This window comes from Bombus terrestris, chromosome 1 (genome assembly GCF_910591885.1).
Source record: "Bombus terrestris chromosome 1, iyBomTerr1.2, whole genome shotgun sequence".
NCBI classification, from domain to species: Eukaryota; Metazoa; Arthropoda; class Insecta; order Hymenoptera; family Apidae; genus Bombus; species Bombus terrestris.
The window spans coordinates 10,172,362-10,199,555 of NC_063269.1; the positions used below are offsets into that span (position 1 = coordinate 10,172,362).

The following is a 27,194-nucleotide window of genomic DNA, read 5'->3' on the forward strand; positions in this document are numbered from 1 at the left end:
ATCGCTGGTAGAAATAAGAGGGAGAAACATATAGATCGGTGTTCGATTTAATAATGTCCTGAAACTCTTCTTTCGTTTTAATCCCTTATATGAGCGTACATATTTCGTACCACTTTATAACGCATATATTATTTGTTCAACGGGATATCTCATATTCTGATGAAACAAGACGCGAGATATTTTGTCTATAGATGTGGGACAAAAGTCAGATTTGATGAAATAAATGGAGGTAAAAGATTGTGGAATAAACCGAACAGCGATAAAAAATACAAGGATTAATGATGAAAATCTAGTTGATACGGAATATAGAGCATATGTATGCTATAGTTATTAAGATTAGCTTTTAATTGGGAATTTATTGGTTTCTATATATGATTTCAGGGTATGAAATATAATATTAAATCATTTTATAAGTTTCATCATCCTTTCGACTAAAATTTGGCAATTATAAAACGCGAATTTCTTGCATTCTATCATCATTTCCCATTTGGAGCCTATAATTTTTAATCCCTCGTAAAATAACATTTCTGTGATCTAGAATTCGATGGAAATTTTCCTGCTGAAATCATTTATATCTGTTAATTATTTAATATTTTTAGTTGCCATTGTTGCTTTATGTTTGATTTTATGAAATTCATGAAGCATACAGTATTTCCAATATATGTGATATGAATTTTCATTCGTCATTCATTCTCCCACCACTCTGCCGATCTCCTTGGAATGTTCATCTGTTAAAAATGAAATATTACTCAAGCGAATCGACAGCTAAAAACAATACGGTGTGGATAGGTGAGAAACAATACTTCATTGAAAATCAATAACGAAAAAAAAAGAAAACGATAGCACTCGCAAAACGACCTAATACGATATGACAAACGAAAGCAACGAAAGCGTATAACTGGAAAGATAACAAGAATTAAAGGAGAAAAGCGACTCTGCAAATCGATGGATCCAAAACGTGCACACGTGTGAATCTTTTCTTCTTTTCATTTCCATAAAAATGTATTCAATGAGAAAAATTAAAAGGCAAATATCCCACTCAAAAGCGCTGCATAAACATCTCATTGCGAGGTATCTCGTTCAGATGCGAATAGATTAAAGGTATACGATAAAAAGGAAGTCATAACTGACTCTATTAATCTTTCTAAATATCCTGCATCTTAAATCAATGACGCCTAAGGTAGCAAAAAGTTACACAAAGGAACTGCACTCGTTGAGAAGTCTCAATTAAACGGACAGGTTGATGGGTAAACTACATAAGCAACGAAATAACGATCTCAAAGTCGAGACAGAGGGATAGGAAGAAAAAGGATAAGAAATAAGCGCGACGTCCTCCGCTCGTATATTCGAGGCAGCACGAAAAATACCAGAAACAGTTGATACTTCTCACATTATTCGTCAGAGGTCAAGCGAAAAGAAGACGACAGCGACGCGTCGGGGGTCCGAAGCTTAGTCTCTTCTCCGTAGCTATTCCGGAACTTTATTTCCCTGAGGATCGCTCTGGCGGAGTTTATCGCTGAAGGTAACGGTGTTCCCTTCGTTGCTTTCCCATTCCTTTGTCCCTCGTCTCTTTTTCCTCCTCTTTATTCTGTTATTTCTATCATCCGCGTTCATTCCCTTGGTTCCCGGTCGTACTTTCTGCCGATCACCATCCTCGATCCGCGCACATACGTCTTTTTTGATTTTCGTCTCGATTGACACAATCAGGATTTCAGAATATCAAATTCTGTTTACTTAGGATAAAAGGCCACGGCGCCGAACACAGTACGGCAGACACAGCTTCTTCGATTTCTCGGTTTACCTCCGCCCTGTTCCACTTCGGCTCTCATAGATGTCGGTTGTTCCGCCACCTGGCGTAATCAACAGCACCCCCTTATTGGTCGTCCGTGGCGTAATTCCCGGGCCAGGACCACCTTTCGCGAGTGGCATTAACGCGACTCGAAAACGCGAAACACTTCGGAATAACCTACTTCGGGAACAACGTGGACCTGGCGTAGTTTTCAACGACTCGCAACTTCATCCCCCCCCCCGCCGTTTCCTCCCCCTAGTTCGTAACCCCTCGCCCCCGTGGGGCATTCGTTACACCAATTTCCCGTGGTATCGCCGGTTAATTGGGCGAAATTAAGAGGCACTGTTTATCGAGTGCCGTGTTGCTAATTTATCGACGCTACCGTGATATCCGTGGCACGATATTACATCACTTCAGAATGCTACAATATGAGTTACTTATATTACCATAAGTTGACACTTAGTTTCGATAGTTGAAGATTGACTTGATGTATGCGAGGAACGAATGTTGTAGGTTTCAGTTCTGTCTATGTGTATATCGTTAATAGCAAATTACGTGACTATGAATGATCGTCGATGAAGTTTTCTTTCGTTAGGTAGCTCTAGGTTGCTATATTATTATTATTATTATTATTATTATTAGAATTCTAGAAATCAAGATTACAATTTTTAGCAACTCCTATTTAACGCACGTGACCCTATTGTAACTATTGATCTATGAATTCTAGCTATAGTATCTTATGAAGGATATACCTTACACCTTTTCTATTTTAGTATTATTTATTATTAATTGTTTCTTCTTGTAAAACGGATTAATCATTTTCGCTCATAAGCGTAAATGTAAATATAATAATACAAATGTGTAAATATAAAACGTGGACAAATTTATGTGACAAGGGGTTAACGCATTCGCATCTACGTATATAAATTGTACGATAATAAATCGTTACAGAGACTGGAAAGTTAAAATTACAAGATATTTACTCAGATAAATAAAATATCAACACGATGAAAGCAAATTGCTAAAATGAGTATCTTATTAGTGAATCCTTATCAATGGACAATGTTGCAATACAATGTAATGGTATGATGTAGTTACTCAAACTTATAGTTACGATAAATGAGCGGAAATACGAAGAAGAATCTATGAGAAACGGCTCGTTTTTCGAACAGAACAAGACGTGTTTTGGGAACGAAACGAGGCGAGGAAGGTACAAGAGAAAATCACACGGAAAATTACAAAATCTCTGAAGCTGATGAAGACGCCTGTTATATGGTTGTATCAAAATTACAATGAGAGACGCCTGGAATTAATAAGCGTTTCTTTATCCTTGGGTAGGGAAGCTACAACGTCGGCCGAACGAATACGTAGACGCTTATGAATTTAAAGCTACATTCAATTGGAGTTTCGTGTCGTAAGAAATGGCGGGATATATACGGTACAGGCCGAGCAGTTTAGAGGCGTGTTATTTCGTGGGATGGTTCTTTAGTTTAAAACCATTCCAGCCGTTAAGAGTTTTCCTTTTTACGAAGAAAAGTTTCATCGACGGATACCGAAATACCGGTCCGGTTATGAATTCAGAGGGAAAGATAACTTAAAGAGCGACCATTTCTCCACGGGAGAGACGAAAGAGCAAGGGGATAAAATATTTAGGGGTGTACGGCGTCTTAGGCGTAAGATACGAGATTTAAAGTTTTAGGTGCCACTTTCAGAAAAGGTTGCCCGCCGGCACCCTCTATCTCCGGATTCCTGTTCCGCGATAGGAGGACTACTTCTGGAGTTAGTGACGTTCGTCCACGATCCCCTTTTCTGTATCTATCTGTGTGTACAAGCTGCTCCGTAACACGCCGCTACTATGATAAGACGATCGACCAACTTCTGAAACGTTAGGGACCAAGACTATGAGCACGTTTTCTACTATGATCATTACTTAATTTGTTAATTCGATCTGATACCGCAGTTAAGTGAGTCGTAGAAGCCTGTACTTGCGGAGGAAATCTGTACAAAACTGTTTACCAGGGCCCTCTTACACAATGGAACTAATATTGTTAATGGAATTGTGCAAGTTATAAATTACGAGTTATTAGCATTCGAATTATTTTGCATAATAGTAACGAGTTTGATAATAAAACAAATGAAACTTTACGAATAAGTTTTACCGGTTACGAGTAGCTTGATTATAATTTTACGCAAAATTGTGAATCTTGAAACAAAAATTAAATGTCGTCGAAAGGGACGTGACTCGGTATCACTGGTTCTTCTACAGGTATGAGGGTTAATTAATTACGTTCTTCTAAATGGAAAGATTTTTAATGCGTTAGTTGGTTGAATCTCGATATTTTAAAAATTGTTGAATCAATTCTTTTCGTTACACAATTTGTTTCATAATGTAGGAAGTTGCAAACGTAGGAGCGTACTTGTACGATTTTCTGTGCACTTTCTCTCCCCTCTCAAAGTTTGTAGAGTCGTTCCAAAGCTCACAGAGTCCTTTCAAGTTTCGTAAAGCTTCCTTGTATCAATTCAATAAAATTGTTTCTTTTTAAGAAATTTTGGATCATTAAAAATTCCTTGTTCGAAAGAAATTGTTGTTAACAAAAAGAAACCACGTGATTGCCTTCTTCGTTTAGCAAATTTGTATATGTCACTCAGGCTTACTTAGTTACAAACAATCTTGCGACCATCTCTTTAACACAGTGTTGTTATGACACCTCTTTTCGCTTTGCAATTCACATGTTGCAGGCCAATTTTCTCGAGTTGCCCTGTCTCAAGGTTTACTCTCGACTGACCTTCTTCTCAAATGGATATTACCGAGCCCAGTTCCTCTCGTAAGCGTGCACATGCTCCAAAATTAAGAGTCTAGTGCCACAAAATAGCAACGTTTAAGGTGATATTTTCCCGACATCCGTATCACAATTGAGCGAATAAAATCCAATAGAACTCTGTGTCAAACCATGTACACATATCCATAATATAAATTCAATTTATACGATTATAATCTGATCGACCAGACATACCAATAATTTAATTATAAGTACCTCACCAAAGGTGAATATTTCGCTATTAATTATGATTAATAGGAATTTCTTCGTAGTTCTATCGGCATTAGATGCTCCAATTAATCCCACAATTCAACGTTTTGTGGGAGTGGAAATTTTCTCGCGAATGACTGAGTTTTAACGTCAAACGTGCGTAGGAGTACAGGATATTTTGAGATTAGGGTGTGAAAAAAAGAGGGTAGAACGTGACCAACCGTACACTCCACGCTCGTCGACGTTTATATATTATTTTTCGTTAAGAATGATTATATACTTTAAGAGGTTTATAGACAAAGGGCCATAAAACAAAATAGTGAGTTGGGTAAATTGCGTTAGAAGTTTTAGTGGCAGTTTTAGTACCAACTAATCGTTTTACTTTGTTAGAGAAAATAAAATAATGTGTAAAAAAAAGATCATGTCAGAAAGTTATGTAAAGTGTGCAAACAATTGATCCACGTCATAGAAATTAAGTGTTTTCCCTTATCCCATGTCCCTTTCTCAAGGATAATGTAACAAAAACTTCTGCAGTATGTATATTTACTATTAAAATGTTCCAAACATTCTCACACTTATCGTTAAATATTGAGTCACAACGGCGACTTTCATGAAAACGTTTACGTCTCGGATATTACGAAACGTTAGAGGGAAACCACCCTTAGATGGCAACATGGCTGCACGGGCTCGACCAGAATGACATAATGCCGAATCATTACACACCCCTGCAAGATAGCGTGCAACTTGAAACCAAGGGAAGAATAAAACTGCAGAACGATAACCGTCGAGTACTAAAGAAAGAGAGAAAGAGAAAGAGGGAGAGTGTTGCGCGCAAGCGGTGACTCAGACACTTTGAGGCAAGAAGAACGTTGAGAAATGGAACGAGTCGCGAAACTACCAGCCACACAAGAACACACACCTTATAGAATTCCATGAGCTGCCTCGTAAACGCGATACTTTCGAGCTGCCAGTGGGAAATATTGGTCCGCGAGTCGTGGGCGAAACGCGTCACACGCTGTGAGATATTGTGTTCGTTAACGAACAAGAGACAATGAAGACCGCGATTTACGAGATTAAACGAAAACGTTTTCGGAAGCGTACCGTTTGAAATTGCTTCGAGGATAAACGTTGTCGCGAAGATCGTCATAAACGAACATGTTTTACAGCTTCCGAAGATGTTTATCACGTGGGAGATTTTCACGTCGCGCGAACGATAACATTTGAGATTCTCGATTCGATAACCGATACGATGAAAATGGAAGAGATTCGACGCGGTATTGTTTGGATAAATTTGATAGAAGTTACGCTATCGATGGAAAGTTTGGATAAAGTTGTCCAAGAGCTTTCACGTTTCTTTCTTGTGATATAAATTATATATACATGGTGGTAAACAAAAGACATGTTAACTTTCTATAGGTAAATACATTTTTTTACATTTCGGAAGCAAACTTCTTTATGCTCGAATTTTATTTTATTTCCTGTTCTAGGTCTTTTAACAGATTTTTGGAATATTTACGAATGTTTGTTTGTATGGTATCTTTAAGGATATCTCTCCGAAAGGCGACACAATATTCTTATGGAGGAAACTAATCTTGCACTAAATTCTGCTTTACTAAAGTTATTTAATACGCTGATTAACGCTCACAACTAAATTAAAGTTGGAGCCTGAGTGCTTCTTAGTTAGCCTGATTGCTAATCTAAACTATATCCTAAACTGGATGCTAGCTCCTCTCGTCTTCGTGGTTTCTAATTTTATCTCAACTTTTGAACTGGTCGATTAATATCTGACATTGCTTTTCGTCTGATAAACAATTTCTAAGGATATCCAAGTGCGACCATCTTTTCCTTATGCATTCTAGCGTCACTGAAGTATTTTTTCTTGAAGAATATGGATTCGTTATTTATTTTATTAGTTCCTGCATAATACATGCTCACTGATTCAGATGACGCGACTACATTCGTGCTATTTTTCTGTTTTTGATATATTTATCCTGTTATCTATGTTACACGATATTTTCTCATATTTTCGTTACATAAAGATTAACTGAAGTGAATCGCAGATGAGAAAAATAAATTTTAAAAGACTGAACTATAAAAGACTTTCTGTCGTGATATGTGAAAATTCTTTCAATATATTCTATCGATCAGCTAAGAATCCCAAATTCAAGAATAGTCTTCTTACATATTCGTCTGTACATCACTGCGTTCGCAATAGGACAAACTTGACAAAATAAATTCATAAACTGAACAACATTATCACGGTGTTAGAAATATCAGGAAATAAATCAAGTTATCGCACAATTACACTACTTTCACAATCTTAGAGAAGCTGATTCGAAATTACAAGAAATTAAAAAACTTCAAAGATAGAATTAATCGTTCGTGAGATGAAGATTGTATGATTTCCATAATGAAAAATGTAGTCATTTCTTTTTCCTTTCTTAATATTTAAGAGTCTTACGATAAAAGTAATTCTTCATGTCGCGAAGTCGACCAAGTTTCCTCCAGGTACATAATATATGAGTCACACGAAAGCCAAACTTCTCGATCAAACTTCATCGAGGTTAATTCTGTTTCTAAGGACTTAAATACTAATCATTATAACCCGGTATTAAAACTATCACGTTTATAAAACATTTATAAAAAGCGAAGTTTATCGCTCTGTCTCCTGACTTCTCCAGTATATGACGATTCGATAACAAATTCGATAACAAATCAAATAAAATTTTGCAATCAAATTTTACAAATTCCGATTTTTAAATTCGTCAAATTATAATAGAAAAATCTACTATATATAACCTTTAGCTTATTTCGCCAATATTATTAACTGATAAATCATTCTGCGAGAAAATCCCAATATAGCTTCACGTATCGATTCTTTACTCTTACTGAAAGAAGTATTGTAAAAATATCAAGATACGCAGACTGACTTATCGCCACGTAATCTAATACCAGTAATACTCCGATCGGATAATTATTCAGTTTCATATAGTTAAGAATCCCCTACCCGCATAACGTTATCCGTACAATCTTCTCATGGACAATTGAATGAACGTCGTTTCCTTCTCCTGGTGCAGTTACGACATGGAAGACAACTAATAATGTCCGATGTCAAAGGTAAAGTCGAGTTCACATGATAGAAGCAGCTTTCGCCGTTGGAGACAATCGGTAAAATCCGATCCGACGTACTGTCGTCGGTAGTCGTCGGTTAACAGAAAGCCAACAAAAGGGTGAATCCCCCTTCGGGCTGTTTCCAGTGTGCAGTCGTGTGTAAAAATAAAATACCGCTGCCGTACGTCCGACGTAGGGGAAAAACGAAACACAGTAGCTACTGCCTAGACTTGCGTTCGCTTTACACACGTGCAATTTAAAAAGAATATAATCGGATCCTATTAGGAAGGCCGATAATCGGGTTAGATGCGCGAGAATCGTACGGAGCACCGTGATATTAAACAAATTTCGCACCGTTTTATCGTGGCTCGGGTTCGATCGCAATTTTATGAGCCGCCGACGAAACGGAGCCGCTCGAAAGAGCAGGAGGATGGCGGGTCTGGTAAATGGATAAAAACCATGTGTCACGGAATATAGTATTCGAAATAATCGCGCGTCCAACGAGAAACATAGATCTCTGTTCATCCCTCGCGCACCCTCTTTCGCCTTCTGCACCGTCGTCGATGCAAAACGTAACGAAATGGAGGCGAAACACGCGAAAGAGAGGAGGTAACTCGCTCGACGTCTTACGACTTATCGCACGGCTTTCTGAGATCGTACAAAATGCACTCGACCCAATTCAGGAACGACGAAGGAAGAGAGAGAATGGGAAAGAGAGGGGGCAGAAAGAAGGACGAGGATAAGAGGTGGTTGGAAAGAAGAAAGGTGGGACGAAAGCAGCTTCCTATGGACAGGAAAGGGAAAAGCAGTTTGCCAGGGAGCATCGAAGCTGGTCGAAAAGACGTTAGGGAAGCCCGTCACGTTCTGCCCAGCGTGAAAAGCATCCCTGTAAAGGAAAGGAAAACGAGGGAAAGCGGACCCTCGTTAGCCGTTCTGTTATTATTTCGATTCTGGGTCGATCGTTCGATCACGACGAAAGGAACCACCGTTAAGAGCAGATCGGTACACGACGTGTCGTTAACCATTTGTTCATTGGACAACGAAACTCTTCGCTTCCAAGTAAACGGTACGGGCTTCTTCAATTATTTCTCATCTATGAATGATTTGGAGAAAAATTCTATATTAATTACTCTACGAAACGAGTCGTACGAAATTCTTTCTCCGTTTCCTACTGTGTCTCCGGTTTCAGTTTCTGTCTTTTGCCTCTGCTCTTTGTATATTCCGGCAATGAAAATGTATTAATACGTTGGAGACGTGCCGAGCTATCGTCGACGATTCGAAACTCGCGTATCTGGCGAATCAGTATTATGTATTACCGTCTGGTGCGGATTAAAATTTAATAGGAAACTGGAACTAACTAATCCTATAATAAACGAAATATGATCTACTTGTCGAAGGGTTTCTTCCAGAAGAGACTGTTTAGTAACGCTAATTATCCTTCGCTCGATCAGCGTATAAGTTTAACTTAAAACGTCGTAGTTAAAGGAATTCCGGAAGTGGGTTCGCATTACACACTGCCACGGGCGAATAAACGAAAAGCTGATAAGGTTAAAATATGTATTATAAATTCAGAGAGTGTCGACGTAAGCCATAATAAAAACGGGAAGTTGTATGAAATATTCTTTAGAAAATTTCACGCTACATCTGACACCTGTCTGTTACCGTGAAAGCTTTTAATTCGGTGGCTGCGAAAAATCTCCGGTGATGCTTCATAATCACTAAATACGTCGATGAATGCAAAATCTCTTTTCACGTGGAAATTTTCAAAAAATCTCATAAAATCCAATTTCGTTTCACTTCGTACCTAAATACCTGCTGCATTTTCAAACGTTACATAATTTGACACGACACAATGGCTCACGGAGGTATTTGGACACTTATAGCAGCTTTTTCCTCAATATATATTGTATATCATATTATATAGAAGCTTTCTGTATGACATTCAACATGATACGAATATCATCATCGCACTAGCAAAGTTTCAAATAAATCCAAAACATAATACATTCACAAAAATCTTCTACGATCAGTGTTCCAATATTTTTATGAATTACTTTAAATCTTCGTTCGAATCTTATTCGAACTATGAGCCGCCAGATAAGATGTAACATTTACAAGACAAAATTTATTTATGAACGAACGTAGCTTTTGGTTAGCAGAATTTTTGCGTGGTTTTAATCGAGACAGCTAGCATGATTTATTAAACAGACGCACAATGCAGGAGGAAGCTGACAATATGATTATAAGCTTTGCATGCGCGACGTTGAACGCGTTTTAGCCGGGTATAAATCAGTTCACGTTGTCGACGCGTGTAACACGCACGGTAGGAACGAGAGAATATCACCACGTGCCAATGGGGCGGCTGTATCCGGTGAACTCTCTGATGCCACGAAGTAATCAGGTTTATCTCGTGGTTGCACACAGAGACAGGCACTAGTTGGTGACCACTAGCACGTTGTGTCGTTTAGAAACGACAGTACGTTGCCAAGTGCGGTGGCAGTGCCACAGGCGGCTGTTGGCCGCTGATATCCAAGTTTAAACTAAAATTGACCGCTATTCTATTTTCTTCACCATCTAATAGAGAACAAATATTTTCTCGAACAATCATAAAATATGGCGGAATAGATGTTGAATAATTTATTTCGCAGATCATGAAATATTCCGATTTCCGATTTTTAACGTTAATTCAAAGTATCAGAAACGATCGATGAATTAAATTGCATTATTAATGAGTGAATTGTGCACAATCATGAAAGTAATATTCGTTTAATACAAAAATTGGTAATTGTTTGATTAAGATTATCTCAATTTGAACTGTCTGAAAACTATATGTTGGTACCATTTTTATGCAAAAGGATAAATGTAAGTATACAGCGGTTCACAAAAGTATTCAAGCACTTACTACGGAAAGTTCATACGAACGTACGTTATACGTAACTTCTTGAAATTTGAAACTAATTCGATAATGCATATATGTATAAGGGCTATTGTACAATCCAGTACAGGATTTAGGCAGTGAGTAATTGGCTCTATTCGTATATTTTGACGACTCTTCCGCACTATATAAATATTTATGGTAAATATTTTCTATATTGTATGTTTTGAGATTCGTTCTAAATTTTACCAATAAAGTCACAATATAATGGTGATAGTCGTATCTCATTAAAATGCTAATGGAATTTCAGAATGTTTTATATGATATATTCATAAAAAAAGTTTCTATGAATGTTTAAATACCTTCATAACCCACCCTACACAAAATTCATATGCATAGTATTTACTAAATATATCACTTTTAATGAATCTCAAAGCCTTTATGAATATATATATATACACACAATAATATATTTCAACATTTCGAATAATACAGATCTTTCTATGAAAATTCATCTTTACGCACAATTTTGTTAAATTAAAAGTTTTGTCACTTTCTCTCATACGCGTATAATTTAACGCGAAAATATTTCACAGCCTCCAGTTATAATGAGTTAAGCGATTCGTTAATTAGATGAATTAAATTAATTAATATCGAAACGAATAATACTGGTATGAACCGTCATATGCACTCGTTAAATGTAAGAAATGTGTTTGACAATTATTTATTACGCTTAAGTTTGTCGTGTCAATAATTGTTCTTGATATTTTCAATGTATTATTTCAAACGTAGACTGATTAAACAGATGTTCAAATAAAGAACGTACACGATACGCTTGTTCCCTAGCTAATATTTAGAAATTGTATGAATAATGAACCACCATGGAATACGTATTAGTATCCTATTTCGAAGCTACCCGATATTCCCCGTTAAACTAACGTTGTACCCGGTCAGGCAAGAAGATAGACTCGATTAGCGAGATGGACTCGGTCTGATCGAGGTAACTCGCGTACATGCATGCTGAATCATTAATTTTTACGTCAATTTTTTATACGTTCACGGTTTAGTTAATTTCCAACCAATTTAGCAAGTGTTAAAAGGTATATATATATATATATATAGCCGGAGAAGTTTAAAAATTGACAATTTTTAAAAACGATAAATCTAAATTTTTATATTAATCTTCTTATTGAGTGAAGTATTTTTGTAATTTCTTTTTGAAATTTTTCGTGATATATTGTTGAAAAACAAAAGAATATTGAAAGTATTTAACCATGCTAATCTGCTCGCTTCATCTTTATGTTTTAATAATATCTATTGAAATATAATATCGATTTCGGATCGTATAAACTCAAACAGAACAGTAGGATTAAAAGGCTATTTCTGTATTGGTTTAGAGATGAAAGAAGAAAAAGAGAGTTTTTTATATTAAATTCAATTTAATTTATAATAATTTATAATCATTACTTAAAATACAAAATTGAAAGCCAGTTTACATTCGTAGTGTTTTAAAGTACAATAAATGTATCTTTAAATCCTGTATTATACTATATAAAAAAGAACAATGAAACTTCTCATAATTCAGTTATTTGAATTTACAAGTAATATTTCTGTATTTACTCATCGCCATATAACTGTTAATAAATATATATTTTCTCCATCGAAACTGTAGATATTTCTAAAAGTAACAATATTGCAGAAGAAATATTGAAGTCAGCTTACATAAGCGAAACATAATCGTAAAAATTAATAGGTTAAAGACGTATTAAACCCATAAATAACTCATCCGTGAGGAAAGCTTGACTTTTTATTTCATTGCTATATACAATCTAGCGGAGGACTTTGGTAAATCGTAATAAATAACTTCATTAGGTTAACTTTTATATAATATAAGGATTTCATACCAATTAGAGTCTAAGAGATTACTACACGTCTGTGTAGTAGGAAAAATACAGATACCCCTATTAACCTCTGTTTACAGATAATATCACGTAAACTGTAGATATTACAGTTAGATAACAGATGCGTTACCCTGAATCTGCTTGGAATTCTCGAAAATTAACCTACTATTGATTATCAGCTGAGGAACCCTTAATCAAGCTCAAGTACACGTTCGATTCAGATGTCCAAGAATCTCAGTTTATGGTGTTCTCCTATAACAGATTAACATCTAAACTCATCGAACAGTTTAACTATAATGGAATAGAATACACGATTTTATAAGAAGTGTGATTGATCGGTCGTACAAACTCGCGAGAGAGTAAAATGGATATAGTACAAGTAGAAGCAGACGGGTTACATCAGACACGAAGCGCGAGAAATTAGTAGTAAAGGATGCATAGTACAGGCAATGCTCGTTCCACATGACAAGTATGTTTAAACGTAGCATCTATAAATCTCCATTATACTGTATATTATAACCGAGAAACAGCGAGTCGATATTCCTTTCATATCGTTAATGCGAAAATCACGGGCTTATATACGACCGCGTTTATTCACCCAGGATTTTGCTCTTTCACCCTCTTTCATCGACCTCCCCCCTCGCCTTCTTTTCTTTTCCTCCGTTGGAAGCCAGTTACTCCTTATTTCTTTTACGGGAAGGAAAAACACCGTTATTCATTAGTTCTTTTCCTCTTTCCCGTTTTAATAATATTCCACGTTTCCTTTGTCCATCTATCAATTTCCACGCTTATCTTTGTTTCCCCCTCTCCGTTTTACCGCTATATCTATGATATTGCTACGTTGCTTCCCTTTATGAATCTGTGGAGTATGCGATTTCTTGCGAACGATATACTAACCGAAAGCTTGTATTTCATTCCATCGTCTACTTGTACGTATATATACTCTTATTACTGCTGATATATATCGTTTTCTCTTGGATGGCCAAAATATGACAGCAGTTTCCCCAATTCTCTGTCGATCCCGATTCCTACCGGTTACCGACACTTTTTTATCTTCCTACTTAGAGTTTCTACGGCCTAGGGAGCTTCTTGTTTTTCGACGAGGTAAACTTCAATCGCCGATACTCGTTCCGTGCACGAAACGATTTGCGGAGTCAGATAAACGTCCCGCGAACAATGCCCGTCGTAAATCATGTCCTTCCGAATATATTGATGCACTCGATGGCGCTGGATGAGAAAGTGGATGAAAGTGGATCGGCCACGAGCTTTTCAGAAACGGTTCTCTTCACTCTTGATTCACGGTTCGCTTTTCACCTCCCTCTGCTGCTTATCCGGCTCCCTTTTCTGTACCGGTCTTCCTTTTTCTCTCTCTCTTCCTCTCTCTTTCTCTTCCACCCCTTCCTCTTCCCAGCCAGACTCGATTAATCCTCTACACCACCCTCAGTTCGTCGCACTCTGATTCTCCTACTTCTCTTCCGTTCCTCTATCACTCGATCGTTTTTGAAAGCACGTCACTCTTTTCGGCCTGCGGAACACGCGACGGCAACAACGACGATGACGACGAGTTTCATCGATGCGTTAATTACTCGTCTATTATGAATGAAACAGCATCACGAACGAAGGGAAACCGTCGACGCGAAATCATATTTCAGAACGGGGAAGGGTGCAGGCAATGCGACGACCAAAAGGGTGCGATACGAATAGGGTGCGAAGGGAACGAGATATATCGATGGAAAACGATTAATATCCATCGGCTCGGCGGTGTATACGGAGGTGCACATGGGGTGAATCTATAGCTCTCGGATACGGCGAGCGCAAATGTGTCTGCAAACACTTGAATCCTGCATAAATAAGCACAATTCGTGACCGATTGTAAATTCGTATCTTAACGGGCCTGGGAATATCCGAGCTGGCAAGGGAGCCTGGTAAATGGAAATTTTGAGAAACTACCTCAAAAATCAGGTTTTTCCGCGGGGCTGTATTTGGGAAAAATTATATAACATAATCGTGAAGTTTCTCCAGGGATTTTATATAAATTCTCGAATTTAGATAGGATTTGAGAGATTTGAAAATTTTGATAATTTGACGCGTTCGTTAGCATAATTGGTTAAAGTAAAATATTTACTATGAACCGTATTTTTTTCTATATTTTTGTACAATATACTGAAGAGTAATACACCTTTAACTAAAGTAACTCTCACGTTCTAACGAAAATCTCAAATACTGCCCGAAACAATTTTGTTTCACGCTATAACTACTAAATGGAAACAATGATTTTCAATTTTCTTTCTTTACAATTACCAAAGACACGTAGAAACTTTCGGTAAAATTAACACTTTTATCGTAATCGGAACATGGTTGTATAATTTATTTTATTCTCATCGTACCATTTTAAAAGTGTGCTCTGTGTCAGAAGTCCTATAGGCATTCACGCGCTACTGTCCGTTCGGCGGACGTCCATTCTGCAAATGTCTGTATTATGAATGCGTACAAACGTCTACTCTTTCAAGCGTACATATGTACGTGGGTATCATGTACCGAAGATAATGCACGCGTGACGTGTTCGAAACAATGTCCTCGCGCGAAATGGACACGCACGCACCAGTTCTCGATACTACTTTTTCTATTCGCCACAATCCGCGAACTTTTCTTTTCTTTTCATAAAAAGGAAAAAAGAATAGTTGTCTCAAAGATATCTGCTCGAATAATGCACAACGTATCGAGCCGATCTTTTAATTTAACAGAGCAGGAGAAAAAAACGAAAGGTGATAATATGTAATACATTAATAGCCGACGATACAATATTATGTTTTTTCGTGGTCACAGTATGAACAGATTTCTCATGCATAATAATTTGCCAATTAATAATAATAGCAATTAGTAGGTCACGAAATACAGATTATGGATTACTAATATCTCGCTATTTTACAACATTTCATCAAATAGGACAATTAGGGAATTTATAACTTCTACAATTTATTTGTATAATTTCCTTTGCTTTATTACCAAATTTGTTGATATTAAATAACGGTATTTATTAATGCCGGTATCCTGTAAGTCGTGACATTTTATTAACAATACTAGTTAAATTATGTACGACGGGGAATTGGTGGACCAATTGTCGATTGAGTATAAGGAAAAATCAATACCTTGTATTTATTTGTACCTACAAATCGGGTCACTCCATAGCTAAATAAAAATTTCTATAATTATAGGGTTAAAAAATTAGAGCAGACAGGCCACATTCAATCATAAATAGGACTAAATAAATAGAACCCAAATAGAAATATCCACCTTCCAGCTTACAAATTGCAACGAATATTTTAAATATTTTGTATGTTATTGCTCTTTATACAGTTTCCTATAAATTCATAATGATATGCGGTTTAAGAGACAATAAATGACGTAAAGGATACGATATTTAAGAACGAATTCTCCAAATTCTTATCTTAATCGCAGAAAATTACGACCTTCTGTCTTGAGATTTCGATCATGTTATCAGCCACGAATGTCGTAATAGAAATGAAAGTATCTTTTGACGTAACACATAATCGTTCGCGTAATTAAATAATACTTGAGCAACTATGAACGACAAGTCGGAAACAAAAACTGAACGTCCAGTTCCGGTGCTCGACATACGGAAATACAGATTTAATTTGATTCCGTGCGCGCGCTGAACTCTCGTAACGCCATGAAACAAACTCCAGTAATTAATATTAAACCCGTTGCACGACCAATCGGTGATCGTCGATTACTACCCCGCCCATCAATTAAATACTGCCGGCATTTTAAACGGAATCCGCGTACGATGCTGTCGCTAACCGCCCACACTCGCGCGCCCGCACGCATACACGTCCGTTTGTATCCTCTCCGCTCGAAACACCGACCACAGGTAACTTGTGTTTCCGTACCGCGTACACGTTAACCGTTTCCGGTCCCGCCGTTGCATTCTGCAAGTTTATTCTATCGCAAAAATAGTTTTTGGGATATCGATCACGTTCTCTAGCTGATAATCAAACAGGATTACGTATATTGGGATGGAACGAAAAGATCAAAATTGTGCGATTATTTTCTAATATTTGACAAAAAATTGCCTCTACTCTTGGAAAAGTAATCTGGAGATCAAAGATGCAAAGGCTAGTTGCTGTCAAAGGAATCTCTGAGGTGTCGCTAGGTTTCTTTGGAAACGAAAAAAATAATTTAAGGTAAATGAATGTCATTAAAATTTGTCGTCTATCATATCCTAATTAATTACTTGCGACATTTCAAATCTTAAAATCGAAGGATCGTTGATGTCTAACTATCATCGATTACCAATATAATATAATGCAATATGATCGAGATGAATAGATGTCCTAATACTTACGAACGATGCTGTACATAGTTTATTTAAAAAATAAAAATATCGATTCCTTTTTTAACTACCTTTGCACTACGCATTACGTTTTATTTTGATTTCATTGACACAAGTTTTGTAATTTTGTCATCGTATTCGTCTAGCATGAAATTGGTGTGCGAACGGTATCTAATAATTATTGATTTCATTTCCAACGTTATGTGTTTAATTATATAAATATTGATATTTAATTTTTCTACATTATTCCTCTGATCCATATTTTGATAAATATGATCACTGTTCCAATTAATACATAGGTAATCTTGTTGCTTTCCCGACAGGCCGTGTATTTCGTGTTTATTCACGTGTATTGGCGATACAGAAACGATGGCAGGACGATCGAATTTGCCCGGGAAATCACTCAGCGTGAGAAGGTGTTTTCCCCAGGAAAAATCTATCCGGTGTTCAGGCTGAAATATTATTACACGGCTCATGTACACGAAACTCGGGACGTCACGTATAATTGAGTTTCTAATCTCCCGCTATTAATCCTACCCCACCGGAAGGCATGTAGCTGAAATCGGTCGGTTGACGGAAATAAATCACCAACGTTACATCACGATCACTGGCTCCCTATAATTTTACTCTCCACTTATCGTATGTCTCAATATTGAGCCCTGAGCATAAAACACTCGGGGTTCTTCTTCATCTTTTTCCCCCTTCCTTCCTCATCCACGTTAACTTACGGTGAAATTCCAACAGACATCACCGGTCGTTAACTTTAAAAGACACGATAAAGATGTGGTTAAAACCATCATAACGCTACGTGACTTGGAAGTTGCATAGTATTCGTACTTGTTCATTTTTCTTTCATTCATGTTAGACTATTTTTTAAATTTCGTTTTACTTTGTTCTTGAAAGATTGCTATTAATTACATCTTTTTTCTCTCTTTCTCTCGTAAAGAAATCAAGGTTGAAGGAAATACTCGACGATTAGTAGTAGTATAACGTGCAAGATTTAGATCCAGAGACTGAGATTTATTATACGAAGAAGTTTGGAAGTTAAACATCGTTGGAGTTCTATACTATTATATGGCGGTTACATTCCACCACAGTAACTTATACAATATTCTATTCATATTTCTGTAATTTTATCTTGTTTTAATATTTCTTCCTTTCACAAAAATTCAAAGTCTGGCTTTAGAAAGGTTAAAAACGTAATGAGTGAATAATTATGGCATACAAGTTGTACATCCACGAATTCAAATTTTCTAGTTAGAGAAGTTTGGAAGATAAACGCCACTAAAATTATATACTATTATATAATTTAAAATTCTATTTTACTTTATTCTTTAGTTCTTTATAACCTTCTTTCTTTTATGACGAGACTAAATTCTAACTATAGTGAAACCAAAGGAAATATTCAACGAACAGTTTTAACATGCAAGATCTAGATGACGAAGTCGGATTTATTACTTGGCTTGGAAGTTAAGCGTCAGTGAACTTACATTCTATTACATATGTAATAGTTACACGCTAGAAGAACTTACACAGTATTATATTTAAAAAATTTTATTCTACTCCATTCTTATAGAACTGTGATTAATTATAATTTTCTTGCTCTCATGAATCTAGCTACAGCCATGTTAAACATAGTAAATACTCCGTGATTAATAGGCACAACGTGCAAGCTTTATACGCGAAACTCAAATTTATTATTTATGAAGGTTTGTAAGTCAAATACATAGCACTTACACACTATTATCAGATACAGTAGTTACACGCCATTATATCTATGTTCATCTTATATTTTATTTTCTTTTATTCATGTTCGAATTGTAATTAATTACAATCCTTTACCTATCATAAAAAGAAGAATAAATTCTGTCTACAGAGGATATACTTTCAATGTGCAAACTCGGAATCATGATTTAGAATTTAAAAAGTAAATGGACTATTTATCGATATTAAACTTGGCCAAAGGTACATTGTATATTGTATGTAGTTGGAACATTTTCGAATGTGACAAACGACAATGCCAAAACTCGACGAGCAACGTTTGAACAGTCGAACGAAAGACGAATCATTGCAAAGCGAGGCAAACGTTTCAAGTGATATTTTACAGAGGAGAAACCCGTACAAGGACGTTTCACGCTGGTTTCGCGTTTTGTGAAAACCATTGCTTGCATGTACCTACACGTTACGCCGTTGACTATTAATCACAACACGAATCGAGGTGCGGTACGCACAACCGTCATTCAAGCTTTCAGCCGATTTTCACTTGGATGAATATCGCTTTGAACTCGTGCTATTCTGTGTCTCCTGACATTCGCCGATCAGACAAGCACATCAAAAATATTGATACGCCGCAATTTATCCAAATTCGATACAATACCATTCAAAGACAATACTAATACAACAATAATAATGGTTGCTCCTTTAAGCTTCAAACGTGAACATTGGAACGTGAAATTGAAACGTGAAAAATTTGTACGCTTACAAATTCAATTTTCATCTATTTTCAAACATATCGTTATCAAAAATTTGAAATATTGTTAACAATTTTATACGATGTACATTGTATTTCCAAATGTATACAGTATCAGAGAATTATTGATTAATACAACGAAAGGTGGCATAGAATTGTGAAAGGAATATTTTCTGTTTAGAAAACACGAGACTAATTTCGCTGTAACTTTTTTTTTTTAGTTAGAAAGATTTAAAAAGACAGGTCCCGAGCGCTCGTTAACGAACAACCCGGCAGACGTCGACCCTTTTCCATCAAGTTTCAGTAGAGTTTCGAGTGAGAAACTCCTCGAATTTAAATATGAGGATGAAGTAGCATAGTCTCTATATCAAGCACAATGCAGTTTGTGACACAGAATTTTGCGGAAACACAATGTAACTGGGCAGTGTTTGATGGATCGATTATGGTACAATTATGTACAAATACTTTTTATAAGCACTGTTTATTTTGGAACTTATTTCATAGTTTACCGATGTGATCATGATAGTAGTAGCATTATGTCGTATGTCGTACAAACTTTTTCTCCGAAAACAATTTATCGTGTATACAGAAGTGTTGAATCACTATACATTCATCAGATAAAAAGTATTCCTTTTACTGTCCTTTATAATCGTGTACTTATTTGATGTATAACTGTAAAACATTTTATATCAAAAAATTCAAAAGAACTTTATAATGAATAAGTCAGTAAGTTGTTTAACCAATAATCCTTTTCACTGAACCTTTTCTTGAAATCTCTTTAATTTAATACACGTCGGCTACGCGTGTTCTATCGAATATCTTTTGTCGAGTCTCTTTTTTTTAAAAAAAAGAAACGTACACAAGTAACATATCGCACTTTAATAATTTCTGTAATTCCCCGCTAACGCGCCTGTTGTGGCGAACGTGTCGCCAGCAATAAGCACCTCGTTGACGCCAGAACACGTAATGGTACAGTCGCGTTCTCGTATCATCAGAGAACAATGCTTGTTTACTTGTATACGTGGCTAATCTAATAGTTGGTCTTATCGCCGCTCGTTTAAATTTGCATTAATCCCTTTCTCGTTTCCATTCTTGCAGACAATATAAATTAAACTTCTTTGTTGTCCTGTTTTTTTTTTTTTTTTTTTTTTTGTTGCCTCTCTTCTACCGTATCTGTGTTTCCCTTTTCAACGAGGAAATCACCTAACGCACGAAACTACGACTTGCAAACAGTAAACGTTGATTCCTTTGTTGGACGTCGTTCCATTATTCCGTTGAATCGCCGCTAATCACGGGTGCATTACAAAATTGCGTTGATTAATAATTAACGATGATTTCGCTCCGCACGTAATCGAGTTTCTCCAAATAATATAGATTCGTTTCCGTTCGTCCAGCAATCCATCGTTACGAACGTAATTAAAAGCGTGGAAACGGTGCGATCAAGCGTTCCCTTTATCATTATAATTTCTCTTAATTCCGTTTTAACGATCTTTCGCTCGCCGATCGATGACCAGTGGATACTCTAGCCGACGTTTGAACACGCTCACGATTATCGGGGCAAACATGTAAAAAGCTGTGTGCCAGGGTAAAGCCATATAGTTGGTATATCACTCTTGTCTCTATAATTAATTCAAAAGGACGACTGCCGTGTGGCAATTATTTACTGATTCACGAAAATATTTGACCACTTACCCTAGAAAATTTACATGTCCATATTGTATGTTATGTATAAGACATGTAGAAATTTCAATCGCATTATAACGATGTCTCATTATAGTTTCCACTGTCTTGATTATATCGGTTAAATTTGTAACAAGTCCAGCTATATATATAAAGAGTAAATGTCGGAACGTTCGCATTCTATTTTTGTTATTTTATGATCGTTACGAAAGAATTTAGTACGTACAATTCTTATTATAGCATAAAAAATTATAGAAGATGAAATATAGAATTTTGTACGAGTTACACGTACAATCCTGTTCCCACCTGCTGATACGAAAGACAATACGTGTAACTGTTTATCTGTAATTAACCTAATGGCCATGGCCGTGTCGTTTCGAAAGGATGATAGCGATAGTCCTCGAACTAAACCTGCGCTTCTCTGTGCTCGCCGTCTAAGCGATACCAGTGCGGAGATAAGAGCATCGATAGACCGTGTACGATGCACAAACTGCCAGCGATGCTCGAGATTCCTGTCAACGGTGATTCATTTCGTCTAACGTGAGAACATCGATTTCTCTAATGCCTTCCCGACGTATATTTGTTAGAAGCAGCGCGAGCTAAGACTTGGCGTTAATTACACGAAATAATCGCTTTAGAGGGTGGCGTGTTATCAAGCGTTGAAAAAATGTCACAACGTAAGAGAAACTTCGATTTACTTACTCAAACGTCGAAGAATATGAGGAGAATTCTTGGTTAGAGAACGGATTATTTGCGTTTAATCTAGGGTGGGATTTTCTTGAATCTCCTCTGTGATTACGCTCTTGTTCTTTGCTGGCCGTTGCAAAAGATAGATTGTAAAAGAAAGAGAAGGATGAAGATTGGAAGTAACGATTGCGGTAATTACGTTCCAATTGTTCGATGTAACTTTGTGAATGTCTGTATAGGGTTTCAAAATGGTTGAGTTGATATCGTGTAAGCAAAAATGAAAAGAAAGAACAAAATTTTCTCGTTCAGGGCTTTGTTTCCGACAGAATCGAGTCTGAAAATTCGTCGAGCACACACACACTCGAATAACTTTCGGTCGAACGCGTTCAGCGTGGCTGTCAATATCTGGATTTTCTCGAAAACGAAACCTCAAAGGAAAAAATTTTATTCTACATTTTCGACTTGTTTTTACTTTTAGAATAACCTGCTGTTACAATAATAAGTCTTATTCAGTCAGGAGTTGACCAAGTGAATGTATACTCTTCAAACTCAATTTTATTGAAAACAAGGCCTCAAGCGAAAGAGTTTTGTTCCTTTTATTTATATTTGTTTTTGCATATAGAATTCATCCATCCTGAAACACTATACAGTATAGAAGGCAAATATCTGAAAAAGTAATAAATCTAAAAGTGTATGAACTGTAAGTTTCAAAGATTTTTATATGAAAATTTATATTTTCCTGTCGTATCGAATATAAATTGGGAAAAAAAAGGAAAAAAATAATTTTAGGACGAGAAACGTAAAAATATAGGTTTCGTTCCTAACGTGATTCGCAAGAAACGACCAAACTCTTTGGCCCTTGCTACACAGCATAAACACATTTCATCTATCCTTGAAAGGTCTTAGCCAGTATTCCGTTGCTCAGCGTTCAGACGATAGCCATATTGGTATTCCTTTTCAGAGCGTGCTTCGAACACCTGAGTACAAAGCAGCCACTTTGCAATAGTTCAACCCTGACGCCCGTACATTTCTCCGGCTACCATTGCGCATACTTTGTGTTTTAGCTTGGATTCACACAGTGCCGCGAGTTGCTTGCAACAACCTTACAGGGCAAACAACAAAACCCCAGATCCGCACAGGTACTTTAATAAATGTACTTTTATTCGTTCGAAGCATTTCAAGCATATCCTGTGGTGTAACTCTATTATTATTATTAGATTGCTGTAGATGAAATTTTATTTTTTTTTTTTCTTTTTTTTTAACAAAACTTTAAGCCATTACGTTATTTAGGTTGACAATCTTCTGAACTTGATAGGTTTTTGATTTAAGGGTAACCTTTTTACCTGTCATTTTATTTCTTTCATTTTATTTCATTTTATTTTGGTAATAAATTATATCATTTTAAAATGTGCAAAGACTAAAACAATTTTAATGGAAATTGATTTTTCTTCGTTAATTTAAAAATCCATGATTATAGAAGCTTTTGATTAAGGCTGACCTAATTAATAAGTTTTAGCACATTGTTTCTTTAAGACATCGTATACTTAATGAAAATAATTTCTATATCATTCAATATGTTTCCCCGACAAAAAATCTTAGCGAGCTTTAGCAAAGCTTAGCTAACCTATTAAGAACGATGCAGTAAAGTATTACATGAAAGCTACGTAGAAATCTATTTAAAAACAGAGGAGAGAAAGATGTTAGGAAAATACATTGTACTGACTTTCATAACCGCATCGTTAAGCACCAAGTACCATAAATTGACTGAGAAAAACGGAATTGCCAATAAAACGTTGGGTTATTAGAAAGTTTCTAGTGGATGAACTAGAATCTCAACTAAATGGTATAACGCAAATAATAAAATGTCTATCTGCATATCTGCAATAACATCGATATTATATTCCTTAGAGATTTCCTTGCAGCTTTCCGTTCACTCAAAAGAGCACTTGTATCGTTGACCTGAAACAGCGCAGAGTTCGCGTGGCCCGTTGCGTGAAATCAATACCGCAGGCGCACGCAAGTGTTTGCCTCTTCCCTTTTTTCTCTTCTTTCCCTACCCTTGCCTTGGATTCTCCGCGATTTTCAACCACTTTGCTTCCAGTTACGCCGTTCGTATAACCCACGAATACCATTAAATTAAATACACGGGAGTTCGGTGGTGGCTAGGTCATTATTGCCGATTCGATTGATCGCCGAGAATCACAATAAATGGAAAGAGGATAAAGGGGGTATTGTGCCCTTCCTTTCGACTCCGCGTCAAATGACTACAATTCGGCGGATCAATTTGCGTAATTGAATTTACCTTACGCTTTTCAAAACGATTCCAAACGCCGATGTAGTTATTATTGTGCACTTTAAGTATTCTGGATCGATTTTACTCTTCAGAATTCGCGTTTGATGTTTCCTTGATAATATAATAACTCGCGTCCGACTTTCACATAGACTCGTACAATAAGTAATACCGATATAATCTTCTATTTATAACCGGTATAATTTCTAATGTTCGTGTATATTTTTGTAGCAACATGAAACGAGTAACCGTATCGAAAATTGCTGACGGTTGATGACAGCTTGTTTGATAATGTAGAATAAATTTTTATTAGTTCTTTCGTTTGCCGATTAGAATTTTCAACACTTGCCTACACTTTGTACGATAGTTTCTCGATCGTGACTATTTTATTGATTTTAATACAAAGACCAGACTACCTTGATGAGGCTATGTAATCTCTAATTAGTAGATTGCGGATGTTCTCGCATTTATGGGAAATTAAATTTTTACAACTACATTTTCACCAAAATGAGATAAATGCGAAATTTACGAGCGACGTACTTTAATAATTAAAACAATGTGTTTTAATATTTAAGATTTCTCTATCAGATTACTATCGTTTGACTTTATCCATGGTTCTCCGAAATTAAAGATTTTATCGGTTGTGCCACTTTTCCTCCGTGAATTCCTCGTACAAAATTCCTTATAAATTGTCTCTGTTGCTTTATTAAACCAACAAATAACGTACGATATCGTTAATTTAAAGCAACGAGAGAACTTCGATTATTTCTTCGAATTAAATGGAATTTCACTATATCCAGAGTATTCGCCACAGAAACCACCGGAACTATTTTCTCAACCATCCTATCGCACGTTTACAATTTACGAAGAAGACAAGGAACAGTATAACAACCCGAATATACCGTATGCAAGCGAGTTTAACTAATTCATTAGGTTTCACCGTGGAAGGATTCGAAATCCGGGGCCATCGGCAATTGCGGGCGAAACTTGCCCTGGGATTTTCACGGAGAAACATCGGTCACGGTGTCTGTAAACAGACCAGAACACACAGAACCGAGAGGAAGCGGGATAGATAGACAGATATAGAAGGCGACAGAGAACAAGGGAAACTTGCAGTGGACTAGCTGCGAAAATACTCGGATTTATCCAACGGCCAGAGCATATCAAACTGTAAAGCAAACTCCTTTGTGTCTTCGTATAATCGCGAAACTTTCGTTTCAATGGACCCGCTGAAAAACGCAGCCGAACGATCTATATCTGCGTGGCAGATATCGTCCCATTTTTTTCGCCTGAGTTTTTACAATCCGATATATGTTACGCTCAAAATCGACCTGCCTTTCTCTTTTATTTTCGCTTTTTCTCCCTATATGTCGGTGGTCTAAATCTACATCGCGGTCGCAAACTCGCGGTAGAAGCAAAGTCACAGAGGTTCTATGACTCGAAACAAGACGAAAATCATGGATAACAGAGTTACGTCGGAAGCTTCGTTTTCGAGGAAATCAAGTTTCAAAGGCTGTCAAGTATACGTGTGTATAATTCGCGTCAAGACAGAAAGTAAACAATTAAGAGAAATTTATTCTGCGTGCGAAAATAAGTGGAGAATGTAGAACGAAATTTGTTCGTTTAAAGCCTGGTTTTAGGGAAATAAAATTTGCACGTGTTTAGTCAAGAATTAGCCCGGTACGCGCGTACTCGACAAATTTTCAAATTCAATTTTCTCGAAAGCGAGACTTCAAGCGACACAAATTTTGTTCCACATTTTCGACGTTGTGTGTTTCCATCGCTAGAATAACCGCCAGTTATCCATTCCTGTTCAGCTGAGAATTGGTCAAATACATATACGTTAACTCACGAAAATATTTGTACATTTAACATATAAAACTTCTACATTATACAACATTTTCAACTTTCATTGACACTGAAATTTAAAATGTATACGCAGGTTATACGATTATTACATTGAACGTATGTTTAGTAAAAGAATTTATTACACAACATGAATAGCTAGAGATATTCCCACAGAATGTTGAGATATATTAATATAACGAACGATTAAACCATAAGCTTAAATATTTTAATGACTTCCACGAAATGTATACCTGCACTGAATATCTTGTAACTTCAGCGTTGTGTCAAACTGTGCCAACGTAATCAATAATCGCGATAGTCGGATCTCATTACGGTGCTAATGAAATTTCGAACTGTTTCGTACAACATACATGACATATTTGTAAAGGTCTGACCACAAGTGTACAAATACTTTCTTAAGCCACTGCGTTTCGTTATTTATCCATCACGGATTTTTATCCACTTAAAAAAGTGCGAATTTGGACAAAATGTATATTAAAATATAAAAAAATATATAGAATATGCAAAGTAATTATATCCTCGAAAATATGAATTATTATGAAAATATTAAATATGAAAATATTAATTCTCATATTGGAATATAGATCGCTTTATATGTATTCGTAATCGAATTTTGTCAAATTTCAATATCCTTCTAACTAAAATAACTCTGCTATGAATTTAGAAGCACGATGTACACGCAGACCGAAAGTATCGTAGAACGAACGGTGACCCCGGAACCTAGCTTCCTCGATGTCATAATTCACCTGCACTTTTACCGGCTGGACGATACCAGTCGAAAAAGTTGCACACCTGCGCTTGGCACCGCGACAATACATCCTCGATGCACACAGGTTCTCTTGTGTTCGCGAGCGTTGGTGACACTGTCGGCGGGCTGGTCGCGTGTGACTTCGGGGACGTGTGTGTTTGGCGTGCCACAAAGGAAATATTGTCTACGTGGCAAACGCAGGTGTGTCCGAGCCTTCGCCGCCAGGCAATACACCCCGACGTTGCGCCGCGATCGCGATGTTTGATCGATCCTGACCATTGAAAACGAAAGAGTCGCGTGACATCGAGCGTCTGGCGTGACGTTGCGACCGACCGACGAACCGCCCGATATTAACGCGACTGTTGAGCCTCCATGCTCCGGATGTTTAATC

General features: G+C 36.7%; 1 protein-coding gene across 5 annotated transcripts in view; it reads left to right on the top strand.

The window, feature by feature from the left end:
- Positions 1–27,194, top strand: part of LOC100645068 (hemicentin-1) — a 111,930-nt gene that overhangs the window by 27,084 nt on the left and 57,652 nt on the right. Inside the window, exon 1 of one of the 5 annotated variants that reach the window (XM_048407524.1) lies at positions 23,017–23,035. The exons of the other annotated variants lie outside the window; for them this stretch is intronic. The gene's annotated coding sequence lies outside the window, so the exon portion shown is untranslated. Of the gene's footprint in view, positions 1–23,016; positions 23,036–27,194 lie in introns of those variants that run through there. 5 annotated transcript variants of the gene reach the window in all.